The following is a 20,784-nucleotide window of genomic DNA, read 5'->3' as shown; positions in this document are numbered from 1 at the left end:
GAAAAGCAAAAAAATTCACAAGAAAGACACACACACACACACACACACACACACACACACACACATTCATACACAAAGAATTTTCCTAAAGAACACATAGCTGGAAGCCATGATGCATATGCAAATATCTTTAAGGTTAAAAAAAAGCCACAATGCAATATTATGAGACAAAGAACCTTCAAAGAGGACACTGAGTCTGTTTTCCATTGGCCATCCACTGCTGAGCATGGAACACCCCCTCACTGCCCCTCCCCCCCCACAGGAGAGGTTTGCTTCCCCAGTGAGACTCCCTTGGACATAACTAATTTTTCATTTACAAGTGGTTATCAATTGGAGGTTAGCTTCTGGGGTAGGAATGGGGGCTTCTGTCCACTTCTCTCAGGTCCAAGACTTCATTTGGTGCAGGCTCTATGAGTTCATAACGTGCTGGAGTGTGTAGAAGGCCTTGTTTCCCTGGCATCCTGCAGGCCCCCAGCTCTTCCCTCCATATTTTCTGTCTCCTCTCCAAAGAGTTCCCTGAGCCCTGTTTTGTTAGCATTGTTAACAGACAGTAGTAGCTCCAGAGAGGCATTCTGGGATAGTATATCATCTCAAAAACAAATATGTCAAGATACAAAAGTAATTTTTAAGATGAGCAGAAACTTATAAGATCTCACAGATTGTATCAAACAATAACTATAAAGCTATACTGGTTCCATACATTTGAGGAAGTGCATACCATTTACTTACAGTTTTATCGCATTAGAGTTGCTATATCTCTTTTATTGTTTTTAAGAAATAGGATACAGTATTCATGAAACAATTCTGTCTCAAATAATCATAACATCTTAAAGGTACATGAAAAAAGGAAAGAATTTTTACATACATTAAACAGCCAATGTGTCAATAGCTCATCTTTTTAAATTCAGGAAACAAGATATTTGCTTCATGTAAAAGAGACTTTAAGATCTTATTAGGCATCATGAGTAAAACAATTTGTTATATGCATAAACCATTTAAAGGTGTGCTTTGGGTCTGGGCAAAGACTCAGTGGGGCGAGGAACTGGCTTGTCAGCACGTTTGAGGATCTGAGATTGATTCCTGGGATTTACATGATATAAAGACACATCACATGCCTGCAAATAACCCTAACTTCCACATGCGCACAGTGGCATGTGCACCCTCCACACACATAAAAAAATAAATAAATGTAAAATTGTAATAAATGTAAACATGTAAAAAAAGATACAAATTATCTTTAATTGTAAATGTTTGAAAAAAATGTAAGTTGTAAAACTCCATTTAAGGAATTGGTACTGTTTACTTATGGTTCAAAAAAAATCCAATATTTATAAAGCATATTTAGATAAAAAAATGAAAGATGAAGTATTAGTAGGGGGCAAAATAATCTCCCTTTATCAAACATGAATCTGGATGCATGTTAACATTTACTTTTGAAACAAGGGCCATCTTGAAGAATGTATATCGACAAATCTTTTTTTTTTCGGAGCTGGGGACCGAACCCAGGGTCTTGCGGTTGCTAGGCAAGTGCTCTACCGCTGTGCTAAATCCCCAACCTCATCTTGAAGAATGTAAGAGGTGCGGAAATAGCCCTGGACCAAGCAGCCCCTTATGTTACTGCTGACAAGGGAAGTCCCAGCCTCCAACCTGGACAATAATTAGCTTGCGAATTTCAGGTCTTAATGGAAGGAAAATTTACATTATTAAAGGTCTATGGTCCTTTCCTTATTCTAGCCGAAATAAAGAATGAATTTCACAGTATACATTTAAAGGTTTATTCAATCTATGTTCTAATAGCCTTCCCTACTCTTTCCCCAGAAAAAAAGAAAAAGTGAATTAACAAAATAGAACACTAAACTTCCTGAATGAATGGAAAGGCCCCACCTCTCTGGATGCTTCAAAGTAAAGACAACGTCTGCAAACTCCTTATGCAGCAGAGGTGCTCTAAGTGTGCACCTGGGTCTATTGCCACGGTGGAAACAAAGAGCATTCAAGGGAAGTCACATGTTGTTCTTAGAAGTGATGGTAGTAAGTACAATAATTCCATCAATCAAAAGTGTCAAAACCGAATTAAAGGCTCTTTAGTTTCCCCGGCTATCAAGGATGAGTCGCAGGTGAAGAATTATTGATAGATTCGGATGGCCTAAGGTCAGGAAGGTGAGAGATGCGTGATAATAATGCGGTACTCAGAAAGCAATAATGGATTCGAGATTCGAAACAAAACTCCCCTTCCAGCTACGGCTTTCATGTCAGATGCATAAAATACTTGTGCAAGATTTAAAGCATTGTATGTCTAACCCTCCTGACCCCTTTTACATTACTTATTAATAATAATAACTATGATAATAATGCTTACGCCCGGGACTGCAATGAGGGTTAATTAGTTAATATTTAGAAAGTGTTCTGAAAATGGAAAGTGCTATTTAAACGATGAGTATTTTCTTTTCTTCCACTTTCAATTCCTCCTTTATCACAGATCAATTTATTCCTCCTTGCATCTGGCTCATTTCTTCGCTGCTGCTTCTCTCTGTTCTTGCCCTAGCTCATATTGACCCCTGCCACTCTGACCCTGCAACCCTTGTACTTCATCCTCCCCTCCCCCCCCCCCAGCGTGGTCCTTACCACTTTCAGTTTTCCTTTCTTCTCTCTTGTCGTCTGCTCCCCGTCCTTTCGCTATATAGCTATGGATGTATATTTTCCATCTTTCTCACTTTTAAACACCAGTGAACTACTAACTCTGAAATAGCTTTTAATTCAATTTTTTCTCCCAGTCATTTAGACCAAGAAGCAGGTCAGGCAGCTGTCTGCAGTTCATTCCCACTAGAGGGCAAATGCCTTGAAGCCACAGACTGTGACTATGAATAGCTGTTCTCCTCTGCTCTGACTTGTCACAAGATAGTTCTTGATTGAGTCTCCCCTGAGTTAGAGATAATTCTGATGACCTAGGAGCTTTCAAAAGGTCCTGATGAGACTTCAAATTTTCAAAAGCTTATCACTGTACATAATTATTGTGTCACGTGTTAACTAGTCCCACATACACACAATAATTTCATTGTTTCTGACATCGTAAGTCCCGTAAGGCAGCATTAAAATGGTCAGTTACCAATGTATGTATCTTCTTTCTAAAAGTGCAGGTATAGAGTCTGAAGATGCTCAGTGGATAAGTGTGGTGGCTATGCAAGCCTGTGAGCCTGATTTCAGATCCTATAGTGGACAGAGAATGGACACTTCTGACACTTCTGAGTTATACATACACATACACACATACACACACACACACACACACACACATACACACACACATATATATATATATATGTATATATATATGGCTCATGTGCACATGCAGAAATAATAATGAGTAATCTTTAAAAGAATAAAAGTACTAGTATAAAAAATTAAAAGAGATTGGCTGTCTGTAAGAGTTGCACAGTTTAAAGTCAAGCCTAGAACTTAATGAAAGAGTATTTTTTTTTTAAAAAAATAGCATGCCTGATATGAGGAACTATTCAACTCATAACCTCTTGATTCAGCTACTCTTAATTCTCCCTACTTCTGAGAGTCCCTGTACTTAGTTATGTGCATAGCCTGCTTGAACATTCTACCCGTACTGCTATACTCTTGGTCAAAAGCCATCAGCCCTTCTACTTCCTTATGAAGTAAATTACAAGTAACACCTGAAAATGATTCTTTTTCAAGTTCCATCAAATACTCAGCAAAGAAGGTTATGTGCTCTGTTAAATGAAGCTTGGCTACATTTCCCCTTTGTATCTGTCTCCTTGATACAGTAGAAAGGCCAGCCCATATAACCCAAACCAAACATGCACGGAACTTGGTCTGAACCCTCTGTTTACTTATACACACATGCAAACTCTTGTCTATTAACAAGTTGCTAACAGGTCTCATGACTTCCTTGGGTATTTCTGCCTCTGTGCATCTTCACTCATCCACCCCCGATCCTCTGTTTTATCAAGCATCCCTTTGTCTTATTCATTCAACCATCAGGAAATAATCTCTAACTATGCTCAAGTTCCAAATTATGTAACCGCTGTGGAGATTTACGAAACACTTGCTACCACTGAAGGTAGTTATTTTTCCTGAAAACAGGAATAAGGAAGAAAGGGATATCAGAAATGTAAGTCATCAACTAACTGTCATAGAAGAACTGATGAAGAAGGAAACATTTCCACAGCTAGGAAGCAAGTAACAAGTCATTAGCTTTATGGGAATGTAAATTAGTACAGCATTACAGAGAATGCTGTGGAAAGTCTAAACATCAACAGAAAAGAAAGCCGAGAACCACCATATGACCAACACCTCTACCGCCTGGTATTAACACAAAGGAGCAAAATCGTTCTGTTGAACAGTTGAATATACAGTCGTTCATGGCTCCGTGATTCACAGCAGCACGATTCCCAAGAGGAAAATAGAGAACCAGTCAGGATTCTCCTCAGCAGATGGATAAATAAAGAAAAAATTTTATATTCATACATGAAAATTAAAGAAATTGTGCCATTTTTAACAATTTGGGGGGTGACTGAATACCATTGGTTAAGTGAAACAAACTAGACACAGGAAGGCAAATGCCACATGTTTGCACTCACTTAAGGAAACATATCAGTAAGCCTTAGGTAAGTAGAAAAATAGTGTCATTAGAGATAGCAAGAAATTAGGAAGAACTTTTAGGAACTAGGAAGGTTGCATGGGGCAGCAGATGAAAGAAGGGTATGTATAGGGAAAGAGAACAGATGGGTACATAAACAAAACACAGATCATACAGGTATAGACACACCACCGAGAATGCATTGATTATACAGTTAATTATATAAAAATGATGCTGTGATAATAAAGAGAAGTTGCAAGCATCAGTACTGATGTGCTTATAGTTTTTTTTTTTTTAAAAAGTGGATGGGAGACAATTTAAGCAAATATCCTAGGATTCTGTTGTTCCTTCTGGTGCTGGGGATCAAAGCCAGGGCCTCACAATGATGGGCAAGGATGTCACTCCTGAGCTGCATTCCCCACACCCTATTCAACTGCTAAAGCATCCTAACCACAGGATCTCACTAAATTATCCAGGCTACCTTTGAATTTACTCTAATTTCATCAGGGTTTGAGTTAATCCCAGGCACTTGGGCTTACAGGTCTGTGCTACCAAGCTCAACGTGAGTTTCCTATTTAAAGCAGGTTATTCCATAACTTAATGGTCTAGAGCAACAGGTAGGTCATTTGTTTTCTCCCGATCCTAATCAAGGAGCCTCCTTGGAGACTTCTTCAGACAACAGTACAGAGGAAGGAGAGGGACAAAAGTCAGCAATGATATGGCTGGTTTACCACCTAAAGGAGGAGCACTCAACTTTAAAGTCATTTAACTTCATTTCAAGTTTTAAAATGAACCCAGAAACAAAACAAAACAAACAAACAAACAAAAAAAGACAGCAGTGATGTACTGACTGGTTTTGTTTGTCGATTTGACACAAGCTGGAATTATCACAGAGAAAAGAGTCTCATTTGAGGAAATGTCTCCATGATGTCCAGCCTTAAGGCATTTTCTCAACTACTGATCAAGGAGGGAGAGCCCAGACCATTCTGGGTGGTGCCAACCCTGGGCTGGTGGTTCTGGGTTCTACACATGCTCCACTATACTCACAGCAGCCTTATTTATATAGCCAGAAGCTGGAAAGAATCTAGATGTCCCTCAACAGAGGAGTGGATAGCGAAAATGTAGCACATTTACACAGTGAAGTACTACTCAGTTATTAAAAACAATGACTACATGAAATTCTTAGGCAAGTGGATGGAACGAAAAAAATATCATCCTGGTTAAGGTATCCCAGTCACAAAAGAACACACATGGTATGCATTCACTGATTAGTGGATAATAACCCAAAGCTTGAAATACCTAAGAAAAAATCCACAGATTATATGAAGCTCAAGAAGAAAGACCAAAATGTGGATGCTTCATTCCTCCTTAGAAGGGAGAATAAAATACTTACAGAAGGAAATACAGGGACAAAGAGTGGAGCAGGGACTGATGAAAGGCCATCCAGAGACTGTCCCACCTGGGGATCCATCCCAAATACTGCCACCAAATCCAGTCTCTATTGCTGATGCCAAGAAGTGCTTGCTGACAAGAGCCTGATATGGATGTCTCCTGAGAGGCTCTGTTAAAGCCTTACTGAAACAGATTAAAATGCTTGCAGTTAACCATCAAACTGAGCACGGGGACCCCAATGGAGGAGTTAGAGAAAGGACTGAAGGGGCCAAAGGGGTTTGCAACCCTATAGGAATAACAAGAATGTCAACCAACATGTCACCCCAGAGCTCCCAGAGACTAAACCACCAACCAATGAGTATACATGGAGGGACCCATGACTCCAGCCACATATGTAGTGGAGGAAGATATTGTCCAGCATCAATGTGAGAAAAAGCCCTTGGTCCTGTGAAGACTCATTTCCCCAATGTGAGGGCGTTGGCATGGGAGTGGGTGGGTAGGGTGGGAGCATCCTTGTTGAGGTAGGGGAGGGGATATGGGAGAGGGAGGAAAGGGGATAACATTTAAAATGTAAATACATAAAAAATCCAAGAAAAATAAAAAAGATATATGAAAAGAAAAGAAAGAAAGAACAAAAGCAAGCAAGGAAGGAAGGAAAGAAGGAAGGAAGGGAGGAAGGAGGCTGAGAAAGACAGGGGAAGCAAGGTAGTAAATAACATCCCTCCATGTCCTCTGCATCAGCTCTTACTGCATGGCCTGCTTGAATTCCAGTCCTGACTTCCAAAAGTGATGAACAGCAGTGTGGAAATGTAAGCTAAATAAACCCTTTCTTCCCCAACTTGCTTCTTGATCATAATGTTTGTACAGGAATAGAAACTTTGACCAAAACAAGTGAGTTCTTGGTTAGAGGAATTTATGGTGGATAAAGAACAGCAAGGACACTGTTTCCCTAAAAGAAATGGTCATAGAACATTTACTGAAGAACCGATGGGACTCAGAAGGAGGTGGAGATGGACCATGGTAGTCATCAGGAAATATTCATCAGGCAGCTTACAAGTACACAGGAGCTGGTCAATGCCAGAGGGTGAAGAGAAAGAACACTTAGAACAAGGTGGGGAAGCCATGGAGGTGAGAGATTATGAGAAATGTCAGAGAAAGCTAAACAGTTGAAGCAAGCTGAAGGGTAGAGCTGTGCAGGTTGGAATCGATGGAAAGCTTAAAGCATGGACTGGAACACATGAGGTTTTAATCCCTGAGTTGGTGCTTTCTGATGGTGTTTTTCACCATCAGCTCTAGAATCAATAAATAAGATATGCAGAAGTTGGTTAGGAGTCTCTTGCAGTACTCATGGCAAGTCATGACTACTTAAACACACACAATGTCCAAATGGAAAGCAGCCTGAAGGTCTGTGAGCTGCTGCTGACTGAAACCCAGTAGATGAAGAAAAATCTATGAGGATGGAAAGGGAAAGCCAGAAAGTACTGTAAATACTTTGGGTGTTTCTCTATCCTACTAGAATTCTCCATGTTTGGAACCTGAGCAGTTCCCAAGAACAGTGCTGTGAGGCCATTGAAGAGTGACTTGGAAATCAGTGGTCACTTGGTAAAATGCCCTCTTTGAATACAAGGAGGTGTCTACCGGCCTAGGGAGGAGATATGAACTACAAAATTTTTAATTTTCCAAAGAGTAAGAATTACAGAAATAACTGCAAAGTGATTTTTATCAATAGATTGTAAGAAAGAAGAGGGGAAGGCTGGACTCAGCATTTTGGTAAGGCATAGTAACCACTCAGATGCCTGAGCTAGGAAAAGGATTGTTAGCACCAATGACTAGGTGTACTATGTAAAGATGTGAACAGAGGGATGAGTCTCACAATGACGTTTTTTGCAACATTCTCTCTGCACTGAAGTATTCCCCAGCCTTCCAGCTAATATTGCTTCAGGATCAATTACCTTCCTAAGATATGCCAAAACATTCTAGATTATTTCTCACTATGGGAGGCACAAGAATATCATAAAAAACTTAATAATGAGAAGGACAACAGATGATCAGTGTGAGAGATACACACTGGTTATCATTCTGATGAGAAAGTACCAAATGTCATACTATTCTTTGAAGGGTGAAAAGTAATTTCAAATGAGGACATATATTCCTCTCTTTTCCTTCTATTTTCTTCACTTTATTAAATTAGTAAATACAAGCACTGACTGATATGAGAGCCATCCAATCCAATCAGGCAGCACATGGCAACACATGGCCTTGAGATGCTTCAGAACTAAACAGACATCTCCACCTCGCTCTCCAAGAGCAGTCGTTGCTTCTGCAAATTCAGAGAACAATCACCAAATGCTAAGAGACAGAGTGTGCATTTATCAGAGATAAAATGTCTTATCTCTGATTTCATCCCTCCCTCACTCCCTCACTCCCTCCCCTTTATCACACTAAAAGCCAGCGTTTGCCTCCATTATGAACAGAAAAACTTCTTATTAAGAGAAGCGTAGCTCTTTCTCATAGAAAAATAGACTAACATACAGGGAATGTTAGCCACTGGAATCAGGAGGAGGATTTCCTTTTCCTTGGTCCTTTTTTTTTTTTAACTAACTAATTGAGTTTATCTCTGAGGTTTGCTTGTATGTGCACAAGATAAATCAAAATGTTCAATATGCCGTGTGATTCAATAAAATGTGACTTTTGGCTAGAGGTTCCATACATATTTGCTGCAATTATAATCAGAAAAATTTGAAAGTAATGCAGTCATCATTTCTACTATATCTCCAAATTATTATGAAGTACATTTTGAATTCATTGATCTAGAATATCCACACAAAAGGTGGCTGCAAATTCTCAGTTTTTTATATTTCTAACACCATTTTTTTTTATTGTTTGGTGTGTGTTGAACTAATCAATGACCTTGGTCATCAGTGGCAGGAACCAGTTTTAGTTAACTGAGAACAGAAAGTGACTTTATGGGATGCTGCCTAGAGGCATTGGTAGGATGAATGGAAAAGCTGCTGTACATAGGAGGCATGGGGCAAGTCAAGACAGAGACCACAACCAAACTGCACCAAGGAGATAATCTGGTCTTCCCCCTAACTCCCCAGGCATTGCATGGTAGGCTCAGCGTCTTTGCACCAAAGTCCCAAAGGGTTCTCATACCAATGATAGAACTTTATAAGTAGGCTTGTGCTTATCTGTGCCTGTGCTGAGAATGAAGAAACACTAGATTTACTGAGTATTTAGTGAGAAGAGTTATTAACTAGTACTGACTCCACAGAAGCTTAAAATGTCAGACAAGCAAAAAAGGAGGGGATGAGTAACTGTTATTTACCTAGTACACAGATTGATACTTTACATGTCATATGCTTCTATTATGTTTAATTTTAGCAGCCAGTATATTTAATTTTGAAATTTAGAGAGTGGGATAGGGAACAATGTATTGAGCACTGCTCATTTCAAACTGCATTTATGAGAATATGTATAAATCAATTAGTATTATTTAAGTTTATAAAACCCCAAAAGGAGATTATTTTTTCTGTCTCTTTGTTTAAGACTTTAATTAATGAAAGCTACTTTATCTTTAACACTAATATGGCTCACCTGGATTCATTTTATGGCACTGCTAAGGTTTCTGAAATTATTTTGAGAAAATAAGTTACTCCAGATAAGTTTACTGGCAGCACTAAGCCTCTTTGAGTGCTAGAAGGACCCAGAATTGTTCAGAATCTCAAGCTATAATTTATTCCTTGATAATCTGACATCTTGTCCAAACCCAGAAAAATCTAGTTTTCATTATGTACAACCAGGTTTCAAAACTGCAACAGATAGCCTACATTTGTTCATTCTATTACTAAAAATTTAATCCTATAAGAAAATGCTCCTTCTATAAGACCATAGCTGCAGTGAACTACAACACAAAGCAACATAAATAAAATTTACTAGGTTCTCTCAAGTCTCTGTCAAATTCATTTTTGACCAAAATAAGCACAAGAGTGGAAGGAATTATTAACTGAGATGGGTATAGGAACAACTTAAGGTTACAACTTCCTATAGACACAAGTAGTTCATATGGACAAAGAGGAACTATACATTAAGAATGGGATGTTAGTATAAGTTATTTATACAGTTAACCACTCTCCAAACTTACAATATTTTATAATTAATTTCTTCATGTAAGTAAGCAAGACCATTTCAAGTGTGAGCTGTGCATTTTCACAAGGGTCAATTGCTCTTGTTTTATTCTAACCACTGATATGCCACAAACAAACTCCATGGTGTGCAGTGTAAAAGAAAAGTCCTAGCTTTAAAACGCAAAGGCAAATACAGAACCAGAAAGTGACCTTGCGTGGGCATTTTTTTCTCACATGTGTAAATTCAGCATTTTAACAAATTATTAGATACTGCTTTGCATACAACCTTAAAGTTAATAAATTCAAAACAAAATGAAGAAAATCCGATGCTCATAATAACAAGTTGTTTAATTGAATTCTGAAATAAACACAGAAGAATCTAGTATACAGAATTAGGAAGAGCTTGGATTTAGATGCAAGGACTGAGTCTTACCCCTAAGACCAACTATCTTTGTAGCCTTTGAGAAGACATGAATTAGTGAGGTTTGCTTTGCTCTCATGTCAACTGAGAATAAGGAGGGTGTTAAAAACTCACTGTTAGTAGTCAAGGAAACCATGACTGGGCATAGAGTAATAGATCAACAAGCCACCATTATCATTTTTCAATACATTAAAGAATGAGAATTTCCCAATTTCCTTAACTTTACTCTTGTATCTTTTTAATTGGGTTAGAGTACGAAATCTCCAAGCAGAAAAACATAATATATTTCTCTGCATATATTTGGACATAAGTAGGTACCTAAGTATGCTGCAAAGATATTCTTCAAAAATCAATGGATTTATTTTTACTTTGGAGAACATGTGGTAGAGGAGAAGGTTCTTGTCGCTGGGAAATCTGATGAGACAAAAATACACTAAATTCCTCCATTTCTAAATTATGTCTACCAGAAGACAATAGCGGTTATGGTAGATAGATGAAGCTTCTTCCCTGAAGTCTGTCTTTTTAAAACATCATCTCTTAAGAAGAGAAAGACTCATTTTGTGCAATGTCTTTAATAGCAAAGAAAAAAACAGATCTGAATACTAAAGAGAGAAATTGCAGCTCTTCTATTGCTTTAAAAAAGAATTGGAAATATCCCAGGTTTAGAAGAAGCAAATAACCAAGTATTTGCCCATCACTGGCCACCACGTGATAACGATGCATGTGCAGTACAGCTGAGGGTCACAAGAGAATGCAGAATGGCACAAGATGTTCTTGCTAGACTACTACTGCAGTGTCATAGAAGTGTGGCAAGACAGTGTTAGCTGGGGTCATTCAGAAGCCTTGGTTATCTGATTTATACATGATAGACCCTGGCCAAAGATAGTTACCTCTTACATCAGCTGCTCCCTGCATCCTGTCCAAGGTTTACCTGTAGAAGCCTCCACTTTTCAATGCCTTTGCATGAGGCCTTCGCAATAGAGAAAACTGTGCAGCCGCTTTATACAGGGGCAGCCCACTGCAAAGTAAGTCTACTTGCATGCTGCGTGTCAGCCACTGGGTTTGAAGCCAGGATAAGGAAATGAGATCAAGATAAAAAATTAAAAACTCATTAATTTAAAATACATTCTTGCTGGATATGAAGTATCTTGAACATAGCCAAAGTCAATTCATTAATGAAAAAGTTACTATAGAAATTAATATTGCAAGTAGGAAGCTGGGGGAATATTTACATAGGAGAATATTTCATATTAATGCCTTCTGAGGAACAGACAAATCCAAAGCAGTTTAAAACCAATTCTTTAAAATCTTGGAAAGAATGTTTAAAATGATTAAAATAGACTCAGTTGACATTTTCCCAAATTCTAAAATTTAAAAAAACTGAAGTACATGTATTTTAAACTATTATATAATAAAAGCTACTCTTCAATCTACAAAATTTATGAGATTGAAGATTATTTAAAATAAATAGGAATACATTTTGTAGATTGAATAAACATTAAAGTTTATACATTTGGAAATATTTATTGTATCCTTTGAATACTATGCATGGATGCACACATGACTAAGTATACATTGTCTGTATGTAGACAAAAATGCATACATATGCTGTTAATTCACTTACTAGATGAATTAAAGAAACAAACTAGAGTGACAGAATCGCTTTAAAAAGCACACAAGTATCAATGATTATTTCTCAAGCAAAAAAAAAAAGCATTAAAAACTCAGCTAGAATAAATATAACTTACAATCAATAACATTTAAAAAAATATTCTGGCAGGCATCTGTAAAATGTGTGTTGAGAAACCGGGCCCATCTTTTCAACAAAACAACACAATGCGAAGACTAAGCCCTGGGAATCCAGAACTCCGTTCGAAAAGGGAGAAAGGATCACAAAATTCCAGAGATCCCTCAGACATATTTTGATGTTTTTTTTTTCTTTTGTGTACTGTATTGATGAGTGCGGCGTGGTGCTCATTGAGAAACCAGCCCTCGGTAATTGTCAGGGATCTTCATTCCAAGTGCCGACTCTACTGGAAATTAATTGCTTCGGTGCAATCCGAACCACATCATAAATGTCATGTAGAAGTTGCAGGGAGTGAGGAGGCAGTGACAGCTCAATCCGCACTGTTTCATTTAAAGGTGGGTAAAACACAGTGCGACAGAAGTGCTCTTCATCAATAATTTAGTCCGCGGTGTAAAGCCAAGCCGTGCCAAAGATGCCAGGGGAGCCGCTGCCTCCCTGGTTTTAATGACACCAGCAGGGAGGGGTTGAGGGGCCAGCTCAAATCAACATTCACTGCACATCTGGGCATGTCGGCAGATGAAGATATCAAGGACTGAGCTGACAGGACAAAGGGTTGAAAAAAGAAGTCTAACCTAGGAAAACCTTTGCTTTGAATTCTTTGTATAAAACTCAAAGGAGATGATAGTTCCTACAGTCATCTTATGGAATAAAACTTCAGCAATCTACATAGAAAATTTTAACCCTTTCCAACATGTAATCAAAGACAATAAAAGTTTTTTTTTCTAACATTTACTTTATGACCCTGAAATATCCCTGTCTGGTTCCTTCCCCTGTACTAAAACAGAACGAGCCAAACTCTAGCAGGGGTTGCTTGATTTTGCCTCAGGAACACGAATTGTGACCCCTCAAAGAGCTGGGGCAAGAGGTTGACATTTCGTCCCAGCTCAGAGTGTAGGATCTTGGCCATTTTACATTTGCACGAAACTCAAAATGCTTGTGTGGGAAACTCCCATGTTACCACCAAGCAACAACATAAGACAGACAGCAATCCACTCTTTCCGATGCCTCTCTTCTATCAAGGTAAAGAGAAAGGGTGAGTGTGGTGTCACTCTCTAACATGCGCTGTCTCTGGGACTTTACGTTTATAAAGCAAGCTTTGCAGGAGTCATGTGTACGCCAGTTTTGACTTTGGAGGACACCATGCCTTCCCAGGCTTAATCAAATCCAATGCCTCCTTCTGTTTTATCTATCTGAAGGATATCGCAGCCTCACCAAGGATTAAATGGGTTTAGCAATAAGGATATTCCATCCACATTAAAGAAACTTACCCAAAAGAAAGCAAAAACCAGAAGACTTCCCCCATCTTTGACTCCCAAACCTGAAGGCATCATTAATGCAGGGAAGAGCTAAAGGTTAAAATTGTTCAGATATGGAAAGGCAAAATAAAAAAAAACAATACATGTAATAACAAGATAGGGATATAAAACAAATGTCATGCTTACATTTGAATCCTCATGGCTCTTTACATGATGATGAGCACGCACTAAACTGTCACAAGTAGTCCTGCATGTTTGAGAACATAGGGGTCCATGTTAGTTTCAGAGTGCTAGTTCGTGGGAAGTTGCATGGCTATAAGCCAGTCAGTGCAAATTGCCAAGAACGCCTTGTTGCGGCCAGTTTTTCTTGAAGCACAGGTAAGAAGCACATTACACTATTTTAGGAACATTTTTAAATGACTCTATGAATCCAGAATAGGTATAAAACAGAGAAATGTGGCACCAGAAATTTGGACAGACTGCTGCTTCCGTTTAAATGTCTGGCATTCGGAAGGTTCTAGATCTGGTGGTTAATCTGCTGATACCTTGCTGAAAAGAGTAAGACTGTGAAGGTTGCCTAAAACAAACAGGAAACGATCTTATAGTATTTAGACTGGCAGCTCAAGCCAGACAAGGTCGCCTTCAGAAAGGTCGTAAGGAAACAAAAACGAAGTTGATAACCAATTCCGATTGATGCATGCAATAAGGAGGCTTTACTTATGAAAATGAGGTAGTGGTTTGTCAGACGAGAAGTTTGAGTAGGTATGGCAAATGTCTCATTTTATGGTTGGTAAAATATAAAATTAGTCGATGAAAATCGTTTCTTTCAGTTAGACTTATCCCAACACTGTTGGCCGCTTTGTTGCTTGATAAAAAAAAAAAATGATTTGAACCCATCTTAAATTCCCTCTTTATGAAAATAAATCATCCGTCCATTTACTAAGGAGAATCACAAAGAAAACTTTTCTACGTAAAAGCAGAAAATGGAACCCCGTGACAGTCATCTGTGACACTGTGAAGACGGTCTAAACACATGAAATCATTAATTTTTATCTTTTAACCCCCCCCAAATATAGTTTATGTGGCTTAAAAATGAAAACTCTAACAGATAATTTAAATAATTATTCCTAAATATTTATTAAAACACCAGTTGCAGATGTTTGAATTCCTTCTATGCGTCCAGTAATATCTTTGTATCAAGCAACATTTCTGCTCATAAATTTTAAGGCAAATAAAAACACTTTACAACAGTAATTTGTCTTAGGGACAAATTGAAAGATTTATAAGTGAGCAGAACACTATGATATTTGAAGTTTTACTAAATAATAGTTAATAGGAAAGAAGCTATCAGTATTTTTCAAATCAACATGCAAAGCAATAGATTTCTATACGGCATTTTTGTAGGCATTTAGTTTTGATTGTCCCTTCCTAGGCTCTCCCCTCCCCCACATCACTTACCACCTTTCACTTAGCAGTATCTGCAAAAATTATTTCAGTTACAGAAATAAAATAATGAAAATGTTACCACTTTTATCTTTTTAGTGTTTACATGCAATCAATCCGAGGGAGCCGCTCATGTGGGAAACTGCTGCAGCATGCTATTGGCAAAACAGACCTGGGAGAAGGTATTTTATATGGGCTGTATTAAGCCCCCAAAATGGCAGGTTTCACAAATTTAAAATTATTGTCCACTTTACAAACCAAAGATATTCAGCTTTCCATATTCATGCACGAGTCTCCTGAACTCCAGACAGAGAAGAAGGAAGACTGTAATTATCAGTGGATTGTTGTAGCTTTAAATGAGACTGAAAGCTAATCACACTGAAGTGTCAGATCCAAAGGACGGCTGCTTTTAAAAAGCCCATTAAACAATATTATTCAATTTAAATGGTTGCATTATCAGAAGGTCTTTGATAATGTAGCTGCCAATTGTGTTCCCTTGATTTGTAATGTTCTTTGAGGGCTTGGCAAACGTGAGCTGTTTAAAGCACCTTTTAAGAAAGAGCCTAATATCTTTCTGACTTTGAATATTCTATTTTCACGGTAGAACTGACAGGAACCTGCAACTCTGCCTCGCATGGAGGAAGATTACACAGATGGAGTCCCCCAAATCATACAAGTGCCATGACTAAAACCGGGAGACACAGGTAGTTAACAAGGCTGACCTGATGAGGGACAGAACGTGAAAATGCAGGAGTCACAGCCTTTGAGACATAAATATCTTAGAGGGAAGAGATTCCCACCAGAGAATCTGCAATCACAATAACAAAGGCTCCATCTTCCATGCAAGCTATATTTCTTTTTCTCTCCCTCCCTCCCACCCTCCCTCCCTCCCGCCAACCCTCCCTCCCTTCCTTTCTGTCTCTGTCTCTGTCTGTGTCTCTCTGTGTCTGTGTCTCTGCCTCTCTGTCTCTCTGTCTCTCTCTCTGTCTCTCTGTCTCTCTCTCTGTCTCTCTGTCTCTCTCTGTCTCTCTCTGTCTCTCTGTCTCTCTGTCTCTCTGTCTCTCTCTCTCTCTCTGTGTATATAAATGCTTGAGGTATGTGGCTCCATATTGCAGGGGCCTCACATAGCTTTTAAATTAAACCTTGTACTTAGAGTCTGATGAAACATACCAAAGGTCAGTAAATACTTGTTTTGTTTTTATTTGTTTTAGACCATTATAAATAAAGTGACAGATTTTCTTCAATCATTGGCAATTACTCCTCATACTGCCTCCTACCCTAAGCCTTCTGTGTGGGTATTTAAGTGTTTACAATAGAACAAAATGACATAATACAAAAATCCTTCAACCAAATCATTTCTTAACATGAAGAGAATGCATATATTAAAATACCTATTTCACTATACATGGTTCCTCTGAAATTTCAACCAATAGAATGCCCACAAAAGCTAGCCATTACTGCATACAGTGTTCTATTTCACATATATAACATCACATGAGTATTAGGTATACACTGTAATGTTTATGGCTGGTGAGATCATAATAAACACTGGTTATTTTGAGGCAATAATTTTTTTTTCCGGAGCTGGGGACCGAACCCAGGGCCTTGCGCTCCCTAGGCAAGCTCTTCCGCTGAGCTAAATCCCCAACCCCTTGAGGCAATAATTTTAATATGACTCTATTAAAGTAATAAGTAAGGTCATTTGAAAGAAATCTTCTGAATATTTTAAACCACTAGGTTAAAATCTCAAAAATAAGAAATAGAGACTATAAAAATTGGCAAAGTGAACACCTCCATGGTAAGAAATCAACTGCTCTCTGAAATTCATTCTCCACACAGACTCACAAGACCCACCTAAGAGACTCTAGTGATCAAAAATGATGGTGCCCAGTCCCAAGAGACATCCACCTTATGCTCCATTAGGTTCAATGTGCTGTGAAGTTAAGCATTTCCCACAGAAGGGAAACATATCCTTTAACAGTTCCTTTTTCTTCCTCCTCTGTGGCCACAGTGAGAAACAGCCATAAATACCCTTCACTGTCGGAAGGTAGGTGGAGAAGAGGGTTTCTCCTTAAACGGTAAAAGAAAAGGTATGATTCGCCGATAGTAAATGGTCAGTTTTATGGACTGGTGTGTGAGGTCTGAAGCTAGGAAGGGAAGGTGTGTTGGCGAGTTAAGAAAGACAGAGAACGGCAAAGGCACATGGGCTCTTTAATGGAAGTCTGAAAAGCCATATTTCAAATTTTTAAAATTTCACTTGGGTTTGTGCTAAGTTTCTTGAAGGAGTTTGAAGCCCGGTATATAAAAAGCTGACTATTTATATATTTGATTCCTTAAAAGCAATTAGGAATACAAAGCAGATGGTCCAGCACTGTAGATTTCCCTTTTCATATTGCTTAAACACTAGAGATCAATAAGTCTAATATAAACAGATGATTTCCATAGCAGGGTTTATAATTAGCTGGCACTGAATGTGTCCAAACTCTAAAATAATTAGCAGAAGCATGTGGCACACCATTAAAACCTTGTGGCTTGTCTGCATTTACATTTATAATTATTAAAGTTAATTATGATGCTTGCAGTGTGATTCCAAGCTCCTTTACAACTTAGATTAAATATTTTTTTAATCGCATACTTCTGTTATAACCTTCCTTGAGCCTCTGGAAAGCAGTGAAGTAAGATCAAATTACAGATATAAAGCTACAGTTGATTTGGGTTTCTTCTTTGTTTCCATTTTTTGTTTGTTTGTTTGTTTGTTTGTTTGTTTTTCTCCAAAGAATAAAATATGGCTTGAAAGATAGGCTCATCTTAAATAGCTGGCAGCTTCCTCGCTGATTAAAAAAATATTTAGATCTTGGATTTTAATGTATTCTTAAAGAAGAGGATAGGCAGGGTAACAATGCTGATGGATTTGTGGAGTGAAAGCTGTCATTCTGAGTGCTAAATGAATGGCGAATTAGTGCCAATGTAGTCATCTCAACTTATTACAGTAATAGAGAACTTTAAATACCACACTTACATAACGTTTTTGATCCAAGGTCTAAAGATATTCCGTGTTATTTTAGAGCATAGTTAGCATTTTGTAGCAGTTTTTTTTCTTTATTTGTAAAGTTAATATCACAAAGAGGGCAAATATTTAGTGAACCCTCGCCTATACTGGGAGCCACAGATCCAATAAGCAGCATTTGCAGACCCTGCCTTCTAGGGCAGAACAAGGGTTGCAAAGCTGCCAACAGTCGCGTTATCCACAGAACACATTTCTTTAAAACCTGCATCAAGAAATATGGTGACATGCTTCCGTAGAACATACAGTCTTGCCATCTATTGTCACTTCAGCACCTGGCCAGCATTCTCAGCATAAATCTTATTAAGTCTGAAAGTCTTTTATTTCTGGTTGGAAGTATTCTATGAAGGTTTGTACTATATGTCCTATATGTACTATATGATCATATATGTACTATATGACCTAATAAACTAGGTCAGTTTGTAAAGATATAACCCCTAACATTTATAAGTCAGTAAACCAGAAAATGAATCTTGAATATCTATTTTCTGCATTGAGTGTAGATGCGTGTTGGTATGTTTGTCTGTACTCTATAAACAATAAATATGATTCGTTGATAAACCACCCATTGATTCACCGTGATGGAAGTTATTTGTTGGTCTTTGATTCTTTGGTGTTTTCTCATTACTAGACTTTTACATAAATACTACTTAGACCACCCTACAAAAGTTTAATTGGCTACTTTCCTTTTTAGACATTTTAATCATATGTTTCATGGTTTTAAATAAAGAACTCTTACCCATATAAAAATTAGAAAATGATTTCTATAAAATATTTGGCTTTGCCGAACAGTTTTTATAACAGCAGAGACTTCTTAAGAGACATTTTACCATGTGGGAAAATCCTTTGTTACAAATTCCCAATGTTTTAATGGAGGTTAAAAAGTTAAAATATACTTCTTTCAGACTGTTAATACTGGAATCAAAGACAGTTGTGTTAATTTTTCTGCTGCTGAAACACAGGAAGACATATGTAGCACTGAGAAAAGAAAACATATCAATAGAGTGATTTCCAAGTTCCTTATTATTTTAATAAAACTACTAAAGGATTATGTACAGTGGAACCTATGGTCAACGGCAGCCAAAAGAGAGACAGAAGGCAAAGAGGAGGGATGTAGAATGAGATAGAGCATGATAAGGAAGCACTCCTTATTCAGAAAGAGAACTAGAGCACAGAGCAGGAGGACAGAGGCAGTATCGTGGAGATTAAGGTGAAACCACATTTTAGCAAATATGTTGCTGTTAGCAAATCTCCCGACAGCCCTGCTTGCCCTGGTGCTCCTTCCAGAGAAAAACTACATTCCTATAATGTACTTTGTGTCCTATACTGAGGACAATGAAATGAGGTACTGCTGTTTACACAACTATAGATCATGTTATACGTGTGTTAGTTTCTGCGCAGAACACCTGTGCACACCTGTGCTGCCCCTCAGAACTTACCTAAAACCACTTCTGTCAACTGCTCACCCTGTATTCTTTTGCCTAACTAAAAGTTAAGTTCACAAAATAACTGAGATAAGCCAGAGAGGAAAACAAACTCTAACAAGCAAAAGTTCTGATTAAGATCAGGGAAATACAATATAAAGAGCATTGTGATGTTATTATTTTATATTGCTTGCAACTATCCACATCATGTTACTATATAAACACAAATTATAACATTCTTAATCGATATTGCCAATAAGTTAAACTCTGACAAAGTCTAGTGTGTTTAAATCAGCTTTTTGGTGCTGAAATCTTGAAGATTAACTCCAAGCAATGCCAAGCCTGATATGGGAAATACAAAATGTCAGGAGCAATAAGAAAGGATACTGTGCACCGAGAAGTACAGGGTGCCAACTAGAATTAGCAGTTCTTCAGCAAGGAAACCCTCACTAGAACAATAGAGCTTTTCATATGCTCTTATAGAAGGACAAGATACTGGGCTGCGGGTGATAAAGGAGAGACCCAAGTTCAATCCCTAGAATCCACACCCAAAATCCAATTATGATGGCAGGTGCTTGAGAGACAGAGATAGAGAGATAACCGGGGATCTCTGTCCACCCTGACAAGCCTTATGTGTAAATAAAGATGGACCACACAAGAGAAATGGATAAATGAGGCTAACCTTTAGCCTCCACATGCACACACACATGCACATGGATCCTCATGAGCAAACACAAAAACATGGTAAGTCAGCATACATCAGAGGCGCAGACATAAAGTATATTCAGAGAAGGAGGAAGAAACCTATTTAGGAAAAAGCCCTAGCTGTCATCCTGAATGGGGTCTCTTTTAAGATCTATTTCAATCATCAGATAATATCAAACTTAGAAATATTTTTAGACAGAGCTTATTTGAGTTTTTGTCTTCACATTATCAACACCAACATCCCACCCCCACCCCCACCTCCACCCCCAAATCAACTCAGCTTTCAACTTCACTTTGTGTATGTCGAAGTCTGCTTGGCTCATAGAGGGGAAAAATTCTAAGTATCTCCCCCACAGCCCAAGTGTCTTCCTTTGTCACATTTGTCATCTTAAAACATCCGTGTTCTTCCTTCAGAAAACCCACATTCTTCTCGCAGACTTGTTAAGTCTCCTCCATGCCCATCACTCCTTCTGGCCCACACTCTAGTTCCCCTGGTTCAGGCTAGACCAAGAGATGTCTGGAGTTTGACAAGGTGGTATGAG

Source organism: Rattus norvegicus, chromosome 14 (genome assembly GCF_021556685.1).
Source record: "Rattus norvegicus strain SHRSP/BbbUtx chromosome 14, alternate assembly SHRSP_T2T, whole genome shotgun sequence".
Classification (NCBI taxonomy): Eukaryota; Metazoa; Chordata; class Mammalia; order Rodentia; family Muridae; genus Rattus; species Rattus norvegicus.
This window is presented reverse-complemented; position numbering follows the sequence as displayed.